Below are 22,700 nucleotides of genomic sequence, written 5' to 3' on the forward strand. Positions count from 1 at the left end.
TAAATAAAACACATCAATCTCTTTGGGGACAGTGTCTCCCTAGGCCAACTTGTCTTTCCCTGGGAGCTGGCCATCAGGCACTTCTAGGGGTGTCCTGAAGTTCCTATCAGAAAGGCCTGCTCAGCATCTTGCATTCTGGCAATGAGAGCTTCAGCCTCTTGCCTGGCTGCAGGTAAATGCTCCTCCCAAGAGGGCTCTCACACCCAGCCAACACTGGGTAACACCGGTAACAAGGCAGAGTCATCCAGGAAAGGTCTGGTCCTAAGTCAGCTCCTAGCCACAGGTCACTCTGTCTCTCTCTGAAGAACTGATAGCTGGTCTGGGTGCATCTACTTGGAGGTAGGCGCTGGCAAGGGAAGCAGAGCTGCTCTTATACATGATGTGCTGTGCCTGCCTATGAACATGACCTTGAACGTGGTGTACTAGGTCTGACCCAGGAGATGAATGTGATAAAAGTCAGAGTGAGTCGGAGAGCCATGGAGATGTAGAACAGAAATTCAGACCCAGCCTGGGTCCATAAAGGTGCACAGGTTTTACTAAAAAGCACAGGTTGTACCTACCTCAAGCGCTTCTGCGGTTGAAGAATGATCCGTTATGTGCCTTGCCAGCATCTCCCCGGTTTCCTTCTGTAAAGCCTTTAAAGATCATCTGGAAAGGTGTCCCCGGTCGCTTTCCCACTGTGCCCACCATGGATACTGTATCTATTCAGTTCTTAACTCATTCATTTACCCATCAGATAACGGTGACTGTCTTCACTGGAGTGAGCACTGAGTTGAGAGTATGTAAATGCGCGTGGCTCCTGATCTTAGGAAGCTTCAGGCTAGTGGAAGAGGCTAAAGCTCATACACTTAGCAAGGTTCAGGTGGTCTGAGCAAAATGCTGAGAAAGCACAAAGGATTTAGTGATTGACTCCTGGCTGCTGCCTGGAGGGGTCAGGAAGGGCCTCACAGGGGAGGAGACATGGTGTCTACACCTAGCAGACGAGAGACCCTTGCCAGGTAGGGAAGGTGAAGACAGGTGTCACTGGGGATCTCACCAATGGTATAGGACTGTCACCACCGCGCCCCAGGCAGTCTCTGACCTCAAAGCCGACAGGTGGCTTCATCACCCTGGGGCCGCCCAGTGATGCCTCCTCCTCCCCTGCTCGTAGGCATTTTTCACCCTACACAGGCCGTTTTCTTTTTCTTTTTACATTTTTAAAAAATTTTATTTTATTCATTTATCTAATTTTTGGCTGAATTGGGTCTTCCCTGCTGCATGCAGATTTTCTCTAGTTGCTGAAAGCGGGGGTTACTTTTTATTGCAGTGCGTGGGCTCTAGGCACACGGGCTCAGTATTTGTGGGGCATGGGCTTCAGTAGTTGTGGCTTGCGGGCTCAGTAGTTGTGGCACACTGGCTCAGTAGTTGTGGCACACGGGCTCTAGAGCACAGGCTCTGTAGTTGTGGCACAGGGGCTTAGTTGCTCTGCAGCATGTGGTATCTTCCTGGACCAGGGCTGGAACCCATGTCCCCTGCATTGGCAGGCAGATTCTCAACCACTGTGCCACCAGGGAAGTCCCCACAGGCCGTTATCTATCCTCACCCAGGAAGCAGAAGACTCTGGGCCCATTCATTCCCCAAGGACTGCACTTACTCTATGTGAGGCCCTGTCCCAGGCCCTCTGCAGGGGGAGCAAAGAACACGAGGCCCTGGGCCTGCACTGAAGAGCTGCAGTCATGTTAGGGGCTGTGCAAGGCCACGCAAAGGCATCAGTGTGAGTCACAGAAGCAAAGGCCATGGGTTTGTCATGGGGGTGCAGGGCCTTCCACATGTCATGGAACACAGTACTGAATATCACAAACACTAAAACTAGCTTTCTCAACTTTTCTCTGATTGTTTACAAGTAATGTGTTTACCCTGACAAATCTTGTTAGACTCAGAGGTTCAATGGCCAGGGTTGCTATGTTGATGGCAATGCACATCATCCATCTCTGATGTCATATCAATAATTCAGTGTTCACGACGTCAGTTTTTTCAATAGACATTATTTACCCAAGAACTCACCATCACCACCGTGACTATAGTTTTGTTGCCACTATATATTCCATTTTATTTTTCATTTAAAATATTGGTTGAATGCCTACCCTAGGTCCAGCCCTTTTCCAGGTGGGAAAATTCAAAAGCAGGGGCCATAGGAAGAGGCAAATACCCTTGAGATGAGTGACATACTCAGCGCCTTCTCCCCATATACTCCACCTTGGAATCCAGCCTTCTCTGCAGATGGAATAACAGACCTGCCTCACCCCTCAGACCTTCTCTACCAACTCACTCTCAAGATTTCAACTCAGCTCCAGGCTTTTTTTTTTTTTAATTTTTGGCTGTGCTGCTTGGCAGGTGGGATCTTAATTCCCCGACCAGGGATCAAACCTCCTCTCCTCCCCAACACCCCCTGCAGTGGAAGCCCAGAGTCCCGATCACTGGACCACCAGCGAAGTCCCATCAGCTCCAGGCTTTTAAATGCAAATAGCCGGGAAGACGTAGCTCAAGGATCCATGGATCATTTATGGCTCAAGGTGAATACATTTCCAGTGGGTGTGATTATGAAGAAGAGAGCAGAGCACCCATGGGGTCTGGGCTTGAGAGACCTGGAGCATTCAGGTGAGTTGTAGGGAGGAGGGATTGGGGAAAACGACACACGAAGGCATGCCCTGTTGACAAGATGAGTTCATGTTATAATTGCTTCTTAGTGTAGAGGAAACAGGGAAGAAAGTGCCCAGCGTGAGGGAACAGGGACACAGAAGGGAGGGAAGGGAGGAGGGAAGGGAGGAAGGGAGGGAGGGAGGAAGAAAGCAAGTGCTCCTATTTCACAGATACCTCCAAGCCTGGGCCTGGAGCAGGCCTGTTATCAGTTTCTCCCCTTCTCCTGCATGTACTTCCTAAAGGAAGGGAATTCGGGAATTCATACGGTGACTTTCTTCCTGTCTTGTATTCTTTTTCTAACCCCCTGCCCCATCCCCCCACCCCACCCCGTCTCCCCGCAAAAGGGAGAGGGAAGGAAGGCAAAGACTAAAGGCAGGGCTGAGAGGAATGAGGGGGAAGATGCCTGGGGAGGTGTCAGCAGGCTCCTGCCTCTGTTGTCTGAGCACAGAGCGTCTCGCACCTGTGGGAGCATCCTTCATCCCACACTGCCTTTGGAGAGGCCGAGCTCTTCCCAGGCCAGCGCCCTGCATTCACACAGTATCAGCAGCAGCTCCCACAGTGACAGCCATTCTTCCCAAAGGGTCTCTCCCACAGTCCCGGGGCCGGGCATCCATCTCCAAGGACCCATTTGACAGTCCTGGGGAAACACTCTCACCAAAGTAACTATGAGGCTACAACTTAAAACCCCTTATTCTGCAGAAAGACAAATCTCCCCTGAAGAAGCTCCTGACAAGTACTCACCCCACAAAAGGAATTTGCTTCCGTTTGCTTTCTCCTCCACAGCAAGCTAAAGACAACTTCTTTGGACAGGGAGAGGAACTCTCCAGACAGAGCTCCTTCCTCAAAGATGCACTGAGCAACTGGGCGGGAAAAAGCACAAGGTGTGGGATGTGCTCCCTGTGGTGACATAAGGAAGAAAAAGGGGCTGGCTTGTTACTTTCCACTATTTTAAGGAATAAAGTTCCAAGTGGTAATAAACAAAGCAATCATTTTGGACTCATAAGCCATTGATTTCTGTATTTATGCAAACCAGCTCTGGACTGTGGGCTGTGGACAGGCTTTCAACGTCTTTGGGGATCTGGCCCCAGTGTTCCCCTGCTCAGCAGTTACCTAAAGACAAACGTAGCTGGATGGGTGGAAACACTCTGAGGTCCTGAAGAGGGAATCTCACAGCTGTTCACCCCAGGCCACACCACCGGCCCTCTTCCAGCCTGAAAGCAGCAGGAAAGCCTGTGTGGTGCTGTAGGGTGCGCGGGTGAGGGTGCGGAGGGAGGCTGGGGTCTGGGTGGCTTTCTGGGTGGGGGGGTGTATGCAGAGAAGGGGTGTTTATCCTAGTGCTTTTCAAACTTCCATGTGAACGCAAATCACCTGGGAATCTTGTGAAAATGCAGATCCTGACTCAGTGGATCTGGGGTGGGGCCTGAAATTCTGCATTTCTGACAAACTCCTAGTTCAGGCTGATGCTGCCAGGCCCCCAACCATACTTTGAGAAGCAAAAGAGAGACAAAAACGGGAGGTGGTGAGGATTCAAAGACAAGATTTTCCCGGTTCCGAAAATGGCCTTGGTCTAGCTCTGGACCTGGGCCTGAGTTCCCGATTGTGTTCTAAATGGCTTTTAAGTGATACACCCAAGTAGGCTTCGTTAAAGCTAGTTTGTCTCTCCCCAGAAAGGATACCTGAGGGCCAGTTTTGTGTTAGATTTGCCTGGAAAGCCAGGTGTGTAGGTATGTGCTGGCCTCTGCTGGTCAAGTCTGGCATGCACATTCAGCTGGATGGGGCAATTTGGGGTCCACGTCCAAAGTCACTAGATTCAGTCCTTCAAACACGTAGGTTCACTCCGTTTCAAGCCTTTAGATAGTCACATTTTCAAGCTTTAACACAGGTTACTACTGCAGAGTTGGTTCTCCAGACTACATGTTAGATCTGTTAGGAACCCTTCATGGCCATTTAGTACTGGATGGTGGGTATGTCAGAATGACTTTGAAGTTTTTTTCCCAAGAGACAAGAATACCATTCCAAGCTGTTCTGGCAGGCAGCCCCTTCTCTCTGCTGAGAATCACCACAGCACTGCTATTTTTCATATGAATAAACTGAGGGCTCACAGAGGCTAAGTGATAGGGCACGTTGACAGTGGAAAAGCTGGCCCTAGAACCTGACATGGCATCTACCCACTCACATTTGAGTCCAGGTCATGGCTCTGTGTGAGGAGCTGGTCAATCCCCTTCAAGACTAGGATGGAGCTCCCCTTCAGAGCTACACCGACCCCTCCTGCCCAATAAATCTGTTTGGTCAGAAGGAGGAAAGAACGGCAGCGGGCAGCCTCTCCTAATTTTTTTTTTTTTTTTGCGGTACACAGGCCTCTCACTGTTGTGGCCTCTCCCGTTGCGGAGCACAGGCTCCGGACGCGCAGGCTCAGCGGCCATGGCTCATGGGACCAGCCGCGGCGCGGCATGTGTGATCTATCCCGGACTGGGGCACGAACCCGTGTCCCCTGCATCGGCAGGCGGACTCTCAACCACTGCACCACCAGGCAAGTCCTCTCCTAATTATTTTTAATGCAACAGCTCAGCTGTGGCTGTCTTCAGGCTTCCCTTGTCAAGGACAATGCTAGTAATGACCACTGAGAAACCCTAGAACTGGGAATTTAAGCCCCAGGACTTGCCTTTAAAGATTACCATGAAAGACAGGGGTGGAAGGGATCATGAGAAACCCCTCTTCTTATAAATAATAAAAACAAGATCCTTCAATGTCCATCTTACGATGAAGGGCAACTTCAACTGTGATCTTAAGCTTTGTGCACGTAACCCAGTTAATAGAGATTCACCAGCAGGCCACAAGGGACCTGTTGACCGATTGTCGGGAAAAGGGCCAAAAAGAAAAGCACAAGACAGTACGGCTTCCAGCAGCCAAAGAGAAAAGAGGCAAAAGAAAATTGATTGGTGGGAAAAAAAAATCCAAGAGGCCAATTCTGCTCTCTGTCTTTTACTGCTTACCCTCCTTCAAAACTGTTTTATGCCTTCTCCTTTCTCCTAAAATCACCAACACTTTTCCTTTCAAATTTAGCAGATGATCTCCATGCATGTTTAGAGACACTGATACATGGAGAAAATAGACAAGCACCACCTCCTTCACCCTACTGTCATGTCCACCACCTCCCCCCTCTGCTGTCCTACACCCAAGAGAAGCTTCCTTCCCATTGCAAAAGGAGACATGACTGTGATCCTAATGAGGACTTTCTAAGGGATGAGAAAACAAGAATAGTTTAAGGGAATCAGTTCCCAGATTCTCATGGAGCCCCAGCATTGCCTAAGCGGGTCATGCAGACATTCTTGCTATGTAACCAGCCCCCGTGCCATACTCCTCTGCGGGCCTCACCAATACCAGGGGCAAATCATGCATATCATCACGGAGCTGCATTTCTTATTTCGTAAGACTGTTCAGGCTAATTCCAGGCCTGGTGGAATTAACCCTAACAGCACGGTCCACCCCCAATCTGCCGTCAAAGGCCTTTTTATGATAAAACAAACACTCTTAGTTTGACAGTACTTATTTGCCTTGTAACATTGCCTAATCAGATAGACATCAAACAGTACATACAGATTCCAAACATTTTCAATAGCCGGTGAGGGGTTCTTTTTAGATTTAAACAAATAGGTGAAGCATTCAGGGATTCTAGCACAAACTATCTCACATTTTTGTAGTTAACTTTACAAATCTTTTACCTCCCTGATCTTTAGCTATATGCACTTTATGCTATACATCTGTTGAATGGTTAAGAACTGTAATCAATCATTAATTACATCTAAATCTTCAGACCAATTCTCCTCCATAGAGATAATGTCCTTCAGGGGCTTTAATTCAATTTCCCAGTAAATGTGATTACCATCATCAGTATTATCATAAGTATCATTAGCTTCAATGACACTAGTTTTATCTGTGCTTCCTGAATTATAGGAAGTAGTACTCTGGATATAAGGTTACAATTTGAATCAGATATAAGCACATTATAATTATTTTTTTCCCTCTCAACAAAATCTCTCTTTGCATATGGTATATGAATTACTTTCCTAATGCTGCTGTAATAAATGACTACAAACTTAATGGCTTACAGCAATGCAAATTCGTTATCTTACACTTCTATAGGTCAGAAGTCTGACATGGTTCTCACTGGGCTGAGAGCAAGGTGTTGGCAGGGCTGCTTTCTCGTCTGGCGGCTCTAGGGGAGATTCTGTTTCCTTGCCTTTTCTAGCTTCTAGAGGCTGCCTGCACCCTTGGCTCGTGGCCTCCTTCCTCCATTTCAAAAGCCAGCAATGTTGGGCTGAGCCCTTCTCGTGCTGCCATCTCTCGGATTCTCTTCTCATCTCTCTTCCTAAGCTCTTCTACTTATAAGGACCCATGTGATGACATTGGGCCCACCTGAATAACCGAGGGTAGTCTCCCCATCTCAAAGTCAGCATATTAGCAAACTTAATTTCATCTGCAACCTTAATTCCCGTGTGCCGTGTAACCTAACATATTCACAGGTTCCAGGGATTAAGGCGTGAATACCTTTGGGGGTTTCATTATTTCGCCTACCATTCCTTATGTATTATTTCTCGACAGAGTATGAACTTGAGGCCATGTCTTTGTTATTCCAGGATTCAAAATGTCTGAGTAAAAAAATAGAAAGTCTTGAGTACACAGCCAAATTCCTTTCCTCTGGGTATATGGCTTAAATAAATACTCCTGCCCAATAAGAAAGGTCCACAACAGGATCTATGGGAAACATTCTTGTCCTGTGTAAAATGTGTCCAGTGGAAAGAGTAATAAAACAACTACCTATAAAAAGGGCACCAGGTCCAGACAACGTTAAGGATGAGTTTTAGAAACTTTCAAGGAACAGATCATTGTCATGTCATATAAGTTGTTCCAAAATATAGGGAAGAAAAAAAGAGAGATTGAAAGAAGCCAGCCAATTGTTTTATCAGACTAGAAAACCCAATAACAAATAACTATTATTCAGTGCACAGCATGTTCCCTCCGGTGCGTGCAAGGCCCCTCAATTTGTCATCTGTTCTCACTTTCATTTTTTTCCCTTTGCCCTTCAACCCTACTGCCAGCACCGTGTCGCCCTCCCAGGCCTTGTCACGGGCCAGCACTCTAGTATATTTGCAACCTTGTAAAATGGGTTTTGATGCCTGTGTTTTTAAATTCCATAAACAACATGCTGTTAAAAAAAGTGTAGGGCAAGAAAAGAAAACTTGGCTAATCTCATATGAATTTAGACACAAAATTCTAACTACTTTTCCGGTACACACCTTGTTATATTACATGTACTATTATGTTCACATGTCCAAGATATTGTTCAACAAAAAAAGTTGTCAAGAAAGTGCATGATATTATCCAAAAATAAATAAAGAAGTAAATAAAATGTGTCCAATTACCATGAGGTGCACGATGGGGGAAAGAGTTGTTAGCACTCAGTCATGGTGCTGACTCTGGGAAAGAGGGTCTCAATGGGCTGCATTCCCCAATTAAACATTTTCATGGACTGGGGAGCCTGTAAGTCCCCCACAAGCATTCACTTCGGCTTCTGCTCTGAGCACCCCTGGCCATGGTGCCTGGGATACCTCAGACTCCATTCGCATGAAGACATCTAATAACCCAGCTTGTGTGGACCTGCCAGCTTGTTTTCATTGCTGGGTTTGGGCATGTTGTCTTAATATCTGCCCTAATTACAGGGCCCATTTTATCAGTGCTGTGTTATCATCCCAGGTGACTTGCTATGTTTGTCCTCCTCCCTGGAATAGGATGCCTTCCAGGTGCCCTATCTATGTTATAAGGTCTTTTTCTGCAATATGTCTTTCCTCATGAAAAATGAATTCTGCCTGGCCCATTTCTCCTAGCCCAGCTCCTAATTCTCTTAAGGTCTCTTATTTTGAGTGGGCTGAATGCTGTTTGATCCTCCAGACATGTTGTTGCTGGTGAGTACTAACTGTTTTCATACAGTTAGGAAATAAAGTGAAGACCCCGAAAGATTGAGTTCCTCAGGCTAAGATCAAATGAGTAGCAATGACCCCTAAGTGACCTCATGTTTGTAAAAGGCCTTCGGTTTACATGGCCAGATGGGGTTCAAATGCTAAATTAGACTCACAGGATCCAAAATGGCAATGCACAAATCTACAGGTTATTGTAGGAAAAGGATACAGTATAGAACAGCATCAAAGTAAGAATATCCATCACAGCCAAAGCCTGCCTCATAGCAGAGGGTCTGCAGAGACTCCTGAGATCCCATTTTTCTCCCACTATCAGGGCTGTGCCAGGACATACTTTGTCTCCTGAATCAAGAACCACCAACTTATGTACAGGATCCCTTGGAATGAGGGTGTCCAAATGGGATCTCAGACAATGCTTCTTACACCTCACTGGCTTAATCAGCATTTTCTCGCTTACATAACCGGCAGTAAAGGAAAATTTACACTGAGGTGTAAAACCATCGATTTCATTGTTGTCAGCAAACAATGCTGACATACTGGTAGGAACTGTCTTGAAAGTCCTCAGACCCAAGGTTACAAAGCAACACTATTAAATCATTATTTTCATGCCCAGTGACACATAGCCACATGCCACGTAGCCACATTTATTATTTTATGTCATTCAGGCCTATGGAGTTAACTCTCACAGCACACATGGATACAGAAACTGCTTTTTAAATAATCTCCATTTGTCTTCTTTAGAGATGAATTTCCAGTGAAATTTTATAGATTTTAATGATTTATAAAAAATTTAAACTATATTTATGTTTCTTTAAAAAAATAATTTTTGTGCTAATAGTAATGCTAATGATAACTCAATTCAGAAGAAAAACTTCCTGATCTTTCAAATTTCATGGTCACAGGAAATAAAATATATTAAAATTTTAAATCTCTATTTTTGTTGGAGAGAAACATGATCTAGTGAACAAGAGAAATGCTTCAAGCATAAAAAGGTGCTACATTAGGATAAAATTCCGTAAGGGTGGAAGCCTGGAATTATGAGTTAAAGGAGCAAGAGGCAAGATGAAAAGTTTCTAAATGTTAAAGAAAATCTTACATTTAGGAGTGAAGTTTTTGTTTTAAAATGTCAATATTGATAATCAACTGGGATTATGTCCTTTGCAACTCTTTCAAAAATTATATATTTTGCAACATTTCTTTGGACAAAAACATTAGATTTCAACATAAAGAGTGTGAGAAGGTTCATATTTTTTTCCAAATCCTCTTTGGAAAAGTGTGAAACATTAGAAGGCGTTGCCCTAAAGAAATTTACTCAGGTGTATTAGAAGAACTGTCAAAATTTTTCACAGTAGCATTTTCAAAATAGCCAAAAAAATAATTATTTTTTAAGTGTAACAAACCAAATGTCCATTAAGAGGACTGACCCTTGGCATGAGCAAAATATGCCAAAGGGCAGGTGTACCCAGGTGCTCCAGAACTGGTCTAGTGCAGTGGTTGGCACACTACAGCCCATGGCCCAAATTTAGCCTGTCACCTGCTTTTTTGTTTTTTAAGATTTATTTATTACTTTATTTTTGGCTGCATCAGGTCTTAGTTGCGGCACACGGGATCTTTGTTGCGGCACGTGGGCTTCTCTCAAGTTGTGGCACGGGGTCCGGGACGCGTGGGCTCTGTGGTTGGCGGCACACGGGCTCTAGGGGAGGTGCGCGAGCTCAGTCGCAGCGGCGCGCAGGCTTAGCTGCCCCGCGGCCTGTGGGACCTTAGCTCCCTAAGCAGGGATGGAACCCGCGTCCCCTGCATTGGAAGGCGGATTCTTTACCACTGGACCACCAGGGAAGCCCCTGTCACCTGTTTTGTAACTAACATTTTCTTGCAACACGCCAATTCATTTACGTATGGTTCATAGCTGCTCTCATGCTACACAGCAGAGTTGAATATGTGGACACCACATGGACCAAGCTAATTTGCTCATTGGATAAGTTTTGGCTTTTTACAGAAAAAGTTTTCTGCCCCCTGGTTTAGTTCATCAAGCTGGGGGTGTGGAGGTGAGGCGGCAGGCACAAGCATCCTTTATTTTATTGTTTTTAAAAAATTCTTTTAAAAATTGAAGTCTAGTTGTCATGTTAGTTTCAGATGTACAGCACAGTGATTCAGTTCTCTGTATATATGTTATTCTATACATATATTCTTTTTCATATTTTTATACATACATTATACGTTATTATAAAATATTGAGCATAGTTCCCTGTGCTGTACCGTAGGTCTTTGTTGGTTATCTAGTCTTTATAGCTTATTCGTACTTTATGTTTATTTTTTTGTAGGTACGAAATGTGGTATGTATTTTTATTTATTATAAAATATCAAAGAATACTTTCTATTTCCATACAACACAAAATTCTAAGGAGGTCGTAAGAGCACCCTGGACTATTAGAGCATAATTTTTGAGGAATAAGTTTTCTTTAGTATCGTTTCTCACTGTGTGCTCTGCAGTTAACTCGTGTCAAGGATGATCTACTAACAAAAGTATGTAGAAATGGGAGGATGGTGTTCCAGGATCAAAAAAGTTTAGAGAAACCACATCTATACCTCCACTTCAAGATTCACAATGCACATGATTAATGCATTAAAGGCTCTGACAAGTCCTGTGCAAAAGTGACCTGTTTACACTTGTTTAACCCTGAATTTTCCAAAAACTTTTGAATACATCCTTTTTTTTTTTTTTCACACAACATCTATGCCCTGGGACATGCTTTTGGCAACTCTCTAATAATCTAATGGCAGCGGGAGGAAGAGAGGTCCAGAGAGAAGCAAAGGGCAATGACAGTGGTTTTGGGTGATTCTATATGGTTCTGTTTCTGTGGAACAGAAAGGTATGGATTGAGATAGGAAACACTTTAAAGAAAGACTCAAAATACTAGAACTATATTTGAACATGAGGAAGGAGGCAGGGAGATAGAACATGACCATTCTACACATTTGCATATCGGAGTGAATGGGGACAACTGAAGGGGAGAAGATTGTGGTGGCAGAGGCTGGACCAGTCCATCTGTGGCGCAGACTAAGTGCCTGCTGCCAGATCTGATGAGGCTGCTGCCTGTGTTCCTGCCGGTCAGGGAAAGGCAGAGAGGGAGCTGAACAAAAACTCTAGTAGATCAGCATGAATTTATTGCTGGATAAACCCACCATTGCTCTCTTCTCACAGGAGAGAGGGCAAAGCTCACCAGCTCTGCTGATGAGGTCTTCAAGAAACCTGTCAGCAAGCATACTCTGCTTTGGTTCATAAAGTTTTCAGTTATTTCTTGTTATTACAGAATGGGACAGCCAACAAATTTCCCTTCAGTGTGCTCATGTACTGTGGCCTGAGCCAAGGTCAGGGTTGGTGTTTGTGGAAAATGTTGTAAGAGGGCTTTGCATCCGCTGCTGCTTGTACTTTGTTTCTGAGCAGAATGTTGGAAAGGAGGGAAGATTCTTTGATTATTGGACTTCAGCCTTATATGTCAAGTGGGTCAGAAACTCTGAGCAAAGTGGAGGAATGAGGTAAGGACGAAACTGTGAGAGAAAAAAAACGAACACAAAAAAGTGCACTTGTCTGTCTTTGATCCTGGCGAGTGAGAAGAGCTGGAGAGCTGGCGAGCTCGTGGGGATGGCCCTTGGAAATGTCCTTATCAGCTGCTCTTCCTCGGGTCCAGGCCCCACTCCTGCCCTCAGGACCATCACCATCAAAACCCCACGGCTGATCCCTGTCCCGTGGAGCCGTCTAATCTTCCCTAAATACAGCCTTTTCCCTTATTTTCTTCTGACCTTAAGATTGTCCCTGAACCATCTATAAAGAATACCTGTTTTTGAGATTCTGAACAAAACAACAGCTTAAAGCCATGCTTTCTCTTAGAGTGCACTAAGTCACGTAGGCTAAACTTCAAGGCTCACCAGCCTGAGCCTGGGCCTGCTCAGGCACCTGGGGGCCCTCGGCCTCCTGCCCTGGCCTCCCTGGCCTGTCCAGGCTACCTGCCTTGTTCTGTGAGAACACTGTCCTGACGCCACAGCTCTGCTCTTGGTGGCCCCCAGCCCTTGAGGGGCCAAAGCCATGCTGTGGCCTGTGCGGAGGGATGGGCCCGAGCCCTTCATCCCCCTCCACTACCTGTGTGGGGAACCACGACCTCCGGGAGGGCTGGGACTGCAGCCTGGCATTGAGTGGCTGGCCCATGGTGGACACTAGTGGCTTAATAAATGTTGGGCAAAAAGTGAATTGATGAGAATGGCAGCACCATCACCTGTGTGCCTGTTCCATCTTTCGCTAGGTGAGCAGGAAAGGACAGGAAGTGAGAGACTGAGGGAGGAGGGCCAGGGGCAGTGGGGAGTACGAAGGAACATGCATGCTTGCTGTTGGCCTTGTAGATTGCTTATAGTTTTGATCAAGCGACCTTTCTTCTGAAGTCGAAACAGTGGAGCCAGATTTCAATGGGAGTTTATCATGAAATTATATCATCTGAAGGCTGGCAGGAAGAGATGGGGGCAGGAACAGAAGAAATGCCTGAACCACGAGACCAGTGATGGTTATAGAAAGCTCTAACACCCAGACATCTGTACTTCTGCACTATTACAAGGCGATAATTATTTGTAAAGGGGGCAAGAGGACTGACATCTTGGAAGGGGTGGCCTTTGTGTCAAGTGCTCTACTTAATTTATTTAAGAGGAGACTTCCCTTAATTGAACTCAGATACTCAGCAAAGGAAATGTTTGATCATTACCAAAAGTGTTGGGGGAGGGGGAGCAGCCTGATAGTAACATCCTGTTTCTCTGTCTGCTCCATTTCTCCCACCTGGGTCTTCTCCAGCCATCATTCTACAGCTATCGAGGCACCCTCTGCCCTCTGACCATCTTGCCCCACCTCCTGTGTTAACACTATCAGGGTGGCAGGGTTTTTATGGAATATACTAAAAGCCATGGGCCACTAGCACCGGGGCATGGAGTTATCTTGCTTCTTCCAGGCTGGAGTTGTTCCCTAATTCTTCAGGCTGCAGCCAGTCTGAGAGAAGGTTTGGCCTCCTCCCTACTTAATCCTTCAGTGTCCTCTGAGAGCTGTAGGAGCCTTGTGCTGGAACCCTGTCACTCTTCCTGGCCCCTCCACTCCCAGCCACCAGATCATACTGTTTTTCTCTCCTTTAACCTATTAAAACATGATCTAAGAATGGGACTCCTTTTGATCGTAAGGTAGATTTTTGAAAAAGTGTTGTTAGATTCTATATTTTAACATCGTTAAAATTCTATATTTTTACACCAATACCCATATGTGTATTGGCTTGTAGTTTTTTCTTTTCCTTCCAGTTTTACTGAGATGTAACTGACATACAATGCAAAGTTTAAGGTGTGCAACATGATAGCTGGACATACGTATATCTTATGGAATGATTATTGCAATAAGTTTAGTTAACATCCATCACCTTGCATATACTAAAAAAAATTTTTTCCTTGTGATGAGACCTTTTAGGATCTACTCTCTTAGCAACTTTCAAATATACCATATAGCAATGTTAGCTATAGTTATGGTGCTGTACATTACATCCCCAGGATTTATTTATCTGATAACTGGAAGTCTGTACCTTTTGACCCCCTTTACCAGTTCCCCCGACACCAACCCTCTGCCTCTAGCAACCAAAAATCTGATCTATTTTTCTATGAGTTTTGTTTTTTGGGGTTTTTTTAGAGTGCACACATAAGTGAGATCATACAGTATTTGTCTTTCTCTGTCTGACTTACTTCACTGAGCGTCATACCTTCAAGGTCCATCCATGTTGCCACAGAGCCTGTAGTTTTCTTTTGGTGAACTATCTTTGTGAAGTTTTGGTAACAGTGTCATGATGAATTCATAAGAGAAACTGTGAAGCGTTTCTTCTTTCTCTGGTAAAATCAAAACATAGAGGAATTATTTGTTTGTTAAAGGTTAGAAGGGAATTGACCTCTAAATCCATTTGGACCTGTAATTTTTTAGGGGGTGGGAGGGAAAGAGATACTGCTCTTTGACAAATTTCTCATCTTCTCCATAGTTAGTTATAGGTTTAGATTTTCTACTTTTTTTAGTACACTTTAGCAACTTATACATAAAAATATTTCACAATTTAAAATTTATTTGTATGGAATTATGTAAAATAATTTCAAAAAAATTTAAAATTTCCCCTATATCTGTGGTGATTTTTATTTTTGGGGAGAAGTATTTGTGACTTCCTTGTTGTTTTCCTTATTAATCTAGTGGGAGGTGTTGCTCTTTCGCTATTGTAATTCATCCTTATTTATCTCTTAAGAACATGTTGCATAGATTTAGCTTTCTAACCCAGTTTGATAGGCTTTGATCATGTACTGAATTAATCATATTAATTCAATAAATATTTATCATGCATAATCCTTAAAAGATACCAGAGGATTATTGTACAGATGAATTGTTTTACAAGCATTAGCACAATTCCAGAAGAATTGTAAGTGCTCAACAAGGGTTATTCTATGTAATAATAAATTGCGAATAAGACAGTGTCCCTGCCCATATAAAGATGACAGTTTTCTTTGACTTTTAATAGGTAACTTAAACGTATTCATATTATTGTAATGTCTTTTCAAATTTCTATTATCTAACCTTATTTTATTTTTGTCATGCTTTGCTGACTTTCTCCCTATTAAAAAAGTTTCCTTTAATCCTGATGGTTTCTTTCTATTGGTTTGGATGTTCTACAATCCATTCATTCATTTAGTTTTTTATTTGCTCTTTCTTGGATATTCCTTCCTTCACCTTTTATACCAAATTTATCTTCTGGGAACTTTCCACTATCAGCCATGCTGGGTGGTGGCAGCTGCATACAGAGAAGAAATGGGAGCACCAGCTTCAGAGGGTAAATAGTTCCCACTGATCACGGAAAAAAATGATAAATAACAGATACAGAGTAAAGCAGCAGGAAGACAGAGTGGTTGGCTATTTTTTAAAAATTGCACTGACTCAAAACTTTGAAGCAATATAGCAGGCTGTGTAGCCCACTCCCTTGAAGACCAAGACATTCACCAGCCACAATCGTTCATTCATTCATTCATACACGAAGTATGTACTGAACACCTGCTATGTACCAGGTACTCTCCCAGGCAGTGATGGTGGCGAACAAGACGGATAAGATTTCTTCCACGTGGAGTTTACATTCTTGTGATGGGAGAAAGAAACAAGAAGTAAACACACTAATTCAGATTGTAATGAGATGACGTGAGAAATAAACCTGATGGTAGAGACTAGTTGGGGGGGGAGAGGGTAATCATGCCACTTTACGTGGGTTGGTCAAGGAAGGAAGCATCAGTTCAGGAGACAATTTTGCCAAGACAGGCAGAGAGCAGTCAGCTCTGCTAAGAGCCAGACAAGAAGATTTCAGGCAGAGGGAAAAGCAACTGCCTGTGCCCTGTGTTGACTAAACGAAAAACACACAATGTAAAAGTTATGAGTTAAATTTTATTCACGGAGCTCACTGAGGACTATAGCCTGGGAGAGAACCACTCAGAGAGCTCTGAGGAACTGCTCCAAAGAGGTAAGAGAGGAGCCAGGATGTCTCTGAACTCTTTTCTGCTTGGAAAAAAAATGTAGTCCGGCATCAAAAGATGACTGCTAATCATAGAGAACAGACATCTCAAGTTAATGATTTTAGTGCTTTTCTATGTACGGGGAAATGTAAGACTCTGGGGTCATTGGACATTTTTCCTTAGATATGTATCTTAACTACCTAGGGGCCGGTATATTCAAAGCACAGAATGCTTCCCGTTTTTCTCCATCCTGAATTCCCCTGAAGGCGACTGAAGGGGCTAATGGTTTGATCTTTGTAGTACTGGAATGGCAGGCAACATTTTTTTCTTTACCCCTAGGACAGGAAAGAACTTGGAATCTTTAAGGAACAGCGAGGAAGCCTGCAAGTGGGACACATGATAAGCCAAGGGAGAGAGTCACAAGATGTGGGAGGAAAGGCAGTAAAGGGACAAAGTGCAGAGGCCTTGAAGGCTCTATTGGAAGTCTGTATTTCACTGTGAGTGCAGTGGGAACTCCTTGATGCATTTTTAAGCAGGGGGTAACATGATCCATTTTCATTGTTAAAAAGGTATAGTGAAGAGAATGGTTTGTAACAGTCGTTCTCAAGCTTTAGCATGAATCAGAACGACCTAGGGAAAACACAGATTGCTGGGCCCCACCTCCAGTGTTTCTGAATCAGTAGGTTTGGGGCGAGGCCTGAGAATTTGCATTTCTAACAAGTTCTAGGTACTACAGACTGAATTGTGTCCCTCACAAATTTGTATGTTGAAGCCCTAACCCCCAGTGTGGTGGCATTAGGACATGGGGCCTTTGGGAGGTAATTAGGTTTCAGTGAGGTCATGAAGGTGGGGTCCACATGAGGGGATTAGTGCCCTTATAAGAAGAGACATCTCTTTCACTTTCTGTGCCATGTAAGGACACAGTGAGAAGGCAGCTGTCTACAAGTCAGGAAGCAAGCCCTTATCAGAGCCCAACCATGCTGGTACCTTGATCTTGGGCTTCTAGGCTCTTGAATTGTGAGAAATAAACTTCTGTTGTTTAAGCCACCCAGTCTGTGGTACTTTGTTATGGCAGCCTGACTAAGATACTAGGTGATGCTGATACTGGGCTGGGCCCACTCTGCTGAGAACTACTGCTCTGAGAGAACCAAGAATAGGTCCATGGAGACCAGTTAGGAGCTATTTCAGGGATCCAGGTGAACATGGACATAGTGGTACAGTTTCAATGGAAAGGAGGTTGAGAGGGAATCAGTCAGTTGATCTATAAAAAGCATTTACAGTCATAAAAACAAGAAAAGTCGATGTAGTTCCTGACTAAAATTTACTCTAAAGTTTGCAAAGAAATTCTACAACCTTGTTTCAACATTATTCTATTCTTCTTTTAAATATTTTAAAGTCCCAAATAAAAAGGTTGAGATAAATCGGTAAAACTGAGAACTGAACGTTTTCTCTGACTTACATAATGTGTGGGCATCTTTTTAAAATTCTTATGTCAGCATAGGATGTCCCTCCCTTTCTGTCCCTTTTTAAAGCACCTAATTAGGCATCCATCCATGAATGAAAATGCCTTGTGGGAGTTGTGGGATCCAGCACTATACACCAAGGGACCCAAAAGGAGTCTGCCCACCTGTGCATCTGGTAATACACAGACCTCAGTAAGGGCCATGGGACCAGGGGAGCCAGCAATCCTGCCCCAAACGCTCTTGGCTGTGGCCAGGGAAGACCTGGAGAGTGCTGACTTGGGAAAATACCCAAAGATGAGAGAGAATTTGTTGAAGTCCAGACTTCCCAAGAGGAGATTCCAGCATGCTGTTAGAAAAAAATATATATGAGTTTGCACACAGTGGCGAGGGTAAGAGGAACTTGGCCAGTGCTGCTTTTCCCCCCAGGACAACACAGTGAGGGGCTGAGCTATCCCTCGGGGACCTCTCCCACGGGGAAAGGGGAGTAGTGAGTGAGTGCCCAGCTACCCCCAGCTGTGAGGAACACAGCTGGAGAAACCCATTTCTCTCCAGAAGCGCCCAGTGCACACAGGCAGGACCTCCATGGTGGGTGGGAGGGAGGAGATCAGGAAAGGGGCAGATGAAAACATCAAAGGCCATTTAAGGGATGCAATTGCTGCTGACTGAGCTCAGGACTCCAGCAGGAAGCTCGCCCACAAGCCACTGGGAGCACCTCCCCTGAGGATCTCTCCACCAGCCACAGGCACCCCCAAGGCCCCAAGACTAAACACACACCTCCCCTCACTCTGTTGCTGGCTTGGTTCTGAGTGTGGTGGCGAGAGAGTCTGGTAAAAGCAGTGCCATCAGAAAAACAGACCAGGATCCGTGGGCAAGGGAGAAGCCACAAACTTGGGCTATAGCGCCACCTTCTGGAAACAAGAGAGGTTTCAGCAGCCAGCCAGGTGAGTTTTAAGAACCAGAGAAGACAGAAAAGCTTAAGAATCCTGCCACAAAAGAAAGCAAGATGTGTGACGCAGGTAGATACATATCAAGGCAGACAGAAAACCTCAGATGTAATAGCCCCAATGAAAAATACACCCCATCTGAAGGCAACTAGTAAAGCTCTGAGGAGAAGTCTGCTACTTCAAGCGCAAAAGCAGCAATGCAAAGCTATAAGGAACACGATGAATCAAGGAAACGTTGCACCAAAAAATAACAATAATCCTCCAATAACCGAGCTCAAAGGCACAAAATCTTGTGATCTAGCTGTTAAAGAATTAAAAATAGCTGTTCTGACAAAGTAAATGAGCTACAAGAAACAGAAAGACAATTCAGTGATGTCAGGATAAAAATATATGAACAAACTGAGAAATTTAACTAAGAGATATATATCATAAAAAAAGAACCAAACAGAAATTCTGGAGCTGAAGAGTTCAATGAGTGAAATGAAAAATGCAATAGAGTAGATCAAAAGGAAGACAGAGTAAGTTACCTAGAGAACAGGAACTTTGAAATAACCCAGAGAGGAACAAAGGGTGAATGAAAAAGAGTGAAGAAATCCTACATGACCTATGGGACTCAATGAAACATACAAATATCAGAATAATCAGATTTCCAGAAGGAGAAGAGAGGGAGAAGGAAGCAGAAAGTTTATTTCAAGAAATAATTGCTGAAGAACTTCCCCACCCTGAGGAGAAACATGAACATCCAAGTTCAGGAAGCTAATAAATCACCCCTTATCTCAATGCAAAATGACCTTCTCTAAGACATATTATAATTAACCTATCAAAACTCAAAGATAAAGAGACCATGGCTATCATCAAGAAGACAGGACACAACGTGAGCATGTGGAGGAAAGGGAACCCTTGTACACTGTTGGTGGGAATGTAAATAGGTTCAGCCAAATAGAAAAGGAAATGGAGGCGCCTCAAAAATTAAAACTAGAACTATCATATAATCCAGCAATCTCACTTCTAGGTATATATCCAAAGAAAATGGAAACAGGCTCTCAAAAATATATCTGTACTCCCATGTTGATTGCAGCATTATTCACAATAGCCAACTTATGGAAACAACCTAAGTGTGTGTCAACAGATGAGCGGATAAAGATGTGGTACATACATGAAATGGAACACCATTCAGCTTTAAAAAGAAGGAAATCCAGCCATTTGCAACAACAAGGGTGGATCTTGAGGGCATTATGCTAAGTGAAATAAGACAGAGAAAGACAAATACTGCATGGTATCGCTTATATATGGAATCTATGAGAAAAGCCAAACTCATAGAAACAGAATAGAATGGTGGTTGCCAGAGACTGGGGGGGGTGGGGGAATTAGGAAGAAGTTATTAAAAGGGTACAAATTTTCAGTTATAAGATGAATAAGGTCTGAATTTCTTAATATCATCAAATATCCATCATTGTTCAAATATCACTTATTGTCTCATCTTTCAAAATGCTTAGTTTGAACTTAAATTCAAACAAGATCCTTTTACTGCAATAGCTTAATATATCTCTCATGTCTCTTTTAATCTAAGAGGTCTGCTCCCAACTTCTCTCTTTTTTTCCATGGATTTTATTTATTGAAAACTGTCTTGTTTTTCCTATACACCTCCCCATATTCTGGATTTTGATTATTGCATCCTTGTGAAAGACTTTAGCTCATTCCTTTGTATGCTTTGTTCTGATATATATTTTCCTATACTTTTATTTAGAACCTTTGTATATACAGTCTTATGTTCCAGGGTTGGCACTTTTAAACATGATATATCTGAGTTTTTTAGACCAGTCATGATTATTTTAATAATGCTATTTTGGTTTTATTTTCATCATCTTATTTTTTGTTTTCTATTAGTTCCATTTTTTCTCTTTGGTCTTTGTTGCTCTCTTTTGAATTGATAGTAATTTTTTTAAAATTCCTCCAATTAAAAATATCTGTAGGTTTACGTGATATGTAACAGCTCTTTGCCCCAGAATTGTCTATCCCAGAAACCTGTGCATTTCCAATTTAGCATTTATCACAAGCATTTTTAGCTTACTTAAAAATAACAATAAACATTCATTGAGTGAAAAAAAAGATGAATAGAGTCTGATGATCTAATGTATAACGTGGTGACTATAGTTGATAACACTGTTGTATAATTGAAATTTGCTAAGAGAATAGAACTTAAATGTTCTTTCTCTCTCTCTCACACACACACACATACACACAAAGTGTAAATATGTGAAATGATGGATATGTTAACTAACTCAATGAGCAGACTCCTTTCACAATGTATACATATATCAAACTGTCATGTTGTACAGTTTAAATATCTTATAATTGTGCTTGTCAATTATACCTCAATAAATCTGAAAAAATAATAAATAAAAATATCTATTGAGAAAAAAGATAAGAGCAACTGAAACTTAAGTTTCATCATAAATCTACCTCTGTGAACATGACTTCGTGGCTCTGCACCATCTGGTTTCTTTATACTTCTCTGGCTTCATCCTTAGCTCTGCTCTGGGAGCGTCCACACACTGGCTTCCTCTGATGAATTTCAGGGTCTCTCACCGCAGGACCTTGGCTTATACTATTCCTCTGCCCAGAAAGTTGTGTCTCACCATTCTTGGAACTGTTCCTTTCCTCCTTGTTTCTAACAGACACATGAGTTGCTGCTTCCTCTCCCTCTTGGATACACTGATGTGGGAATATTACAGAGGGTGAAAAATGGTCACTGCCCCTCACTCATTCTTCTATAAAATAATTTTCTCTTAACTTGTATTTATTTTACACAAAGTAAAACTTATTATAAATACATATTCCTCAGACCAGATAAAAGAGAACTTCAGTTTCTTAAAAGTATAAAACCATGAAGCTGGAAAGTACCTAATCAAAGCTCTTACTAAATCTCCTGGCGTTGATCAAAACTAGCCACAAATTCTCTGTAACAACTCTCAACAAGCAGTGGAGTTTGTTTTCCCACATCTTGAATCTGTGTTGGCCCCGTGACCTGCTTTGACTGATAGAATGTGGTGGAATTAACACGGCAGATGTTCTAAGAATAGGTCCTAAAATGCTGCTGTCTCGTGAACAAGTGCAAGTTAGCCTCCTGGAGGATGACGGATGTGTGGAGGGGGGTCTCGGCCGTCATCGCTGGCTGCCCGCAGCCAAATGAAGCTGAACACGTGAGTGAGCCCAGCTGACACCACGTGGAGCAGAGACGGGATTGCTGACGGATTTCAGCCCAAGTTGCCAACCCACAAAATCATGAGCAAATAAATGGCTGTTGTTATAACGAGCTCATATTTGACGAAGAAACAGCTGATACACCTTCCTAACCCCAGTTGTCCAATAAAGATCTCCGTTCTCACTGGTTCACAGTTTAAGTGGTTCTAGAAGAAATATTAGGAGGGATCACACACCTTTCTGTATTCTGTGAGTCACAAAGAATTTACTAATTCAATAATACTTGCATTGCCATGTCATCATTATGTGCTGGGACGGTAAGATGCCCCTATGTGGATTCACGAGATTTTACTAAAACCCAGTGGCCACAGTGGGTTTATGAGACATGCATATGTTACCTGATATTGAAGTAGATAATTTAACAAACATTAATGGAGTCTGAAGATTTTCCGTTCATAGGTGCAAATATCATGCCAATTGACTCCAATGAGCTATGTCATAACCCACAGTCTAGAGGTTAATGTTCACTTCAAGAGTCAATCAAAGCCAACTCACAAACAAGGGAGAACACAAAGACAGAAGACCCCCCTACCTGCAGGCTGAAATCTATGCTGTGCCATGCCATGAGTCTCTGTCATGTCCTCTGTATTGCTGACTACCCAACTAGTCGCAGCTGACTTAGATCACGATTTGGCCATCTCGCAACTAAGCCTGGAATTGCAACCTTCAGCACTGATGCACTGCTATTCCTCTCTCCTCTTCTAGACCCCATTTCACAGTGGAAACAATCACAAGGCAAGAAGAGTCCCTTTCTCCCCTTCCTTCCTCCCTTCCTTCCTTCCTTCCTTCCTTCCTTCCTTCCTTCCTTCCTTCCTTCCTTCCTTCCTTCC

The 22,700-nt window shown here is 43.4% G+C and overlaps 2 long non-coding RNA genes across 2 annotated transcripts in view; both read right to left on the minus strand.

Annotated features, from left to right (window-relative positions):
- The window catches only part of LOC114901529, a 55,239-nt gene that overhangs the window by 23,407 nt on the left and 9,132 nt on the right, over positions 1–22,700 (minus strand). Inside the window, exons 3-4 of the long non-coding RNA XR_003795217.1 lie at positions 14,429–14,552; positions 3,421–3,576 (exon numbers count right to left, since the gene is read on the minus strand). This is a non-coding gene — a long non-coding RNA (uncharacterized LOC114901529). The remainder of the gene's footprint in view (positions 1–3,420; positions 3,577–14,428; positions 14,553–22,700) is intronic.
- On the minus strand, positions 2,291–2,917 carry LOC114901530. Its single transcript, XR_003795218.1, has 2 exons — positions 2,854–2,917; positions 2,291–2,687 (listed from the first exon to the last, which is right to left on the minus strand). It is a non-coding gene; the product is annotated as an uncharacterized LOC114901530 (long non-coding RNA).

Source organism: Monodon monoceros, unplaced genomic scaffold (assembly GCF_005190385.1).
Source record: "Monodon monoceros isolate NGI ecotype Baffin Bay Population unplaced genomic scaffold, NGI_Narwhal_1 Super_Scaffold_2, whole genome shotgun sequence".
Taxonomy (NCBI): domain Eukaryota; kingdom Metazoa; phylum Chordata; class Mammalia; order Artiodactyla; family Monodontidae; genus Monodon; species Monodon monoceros.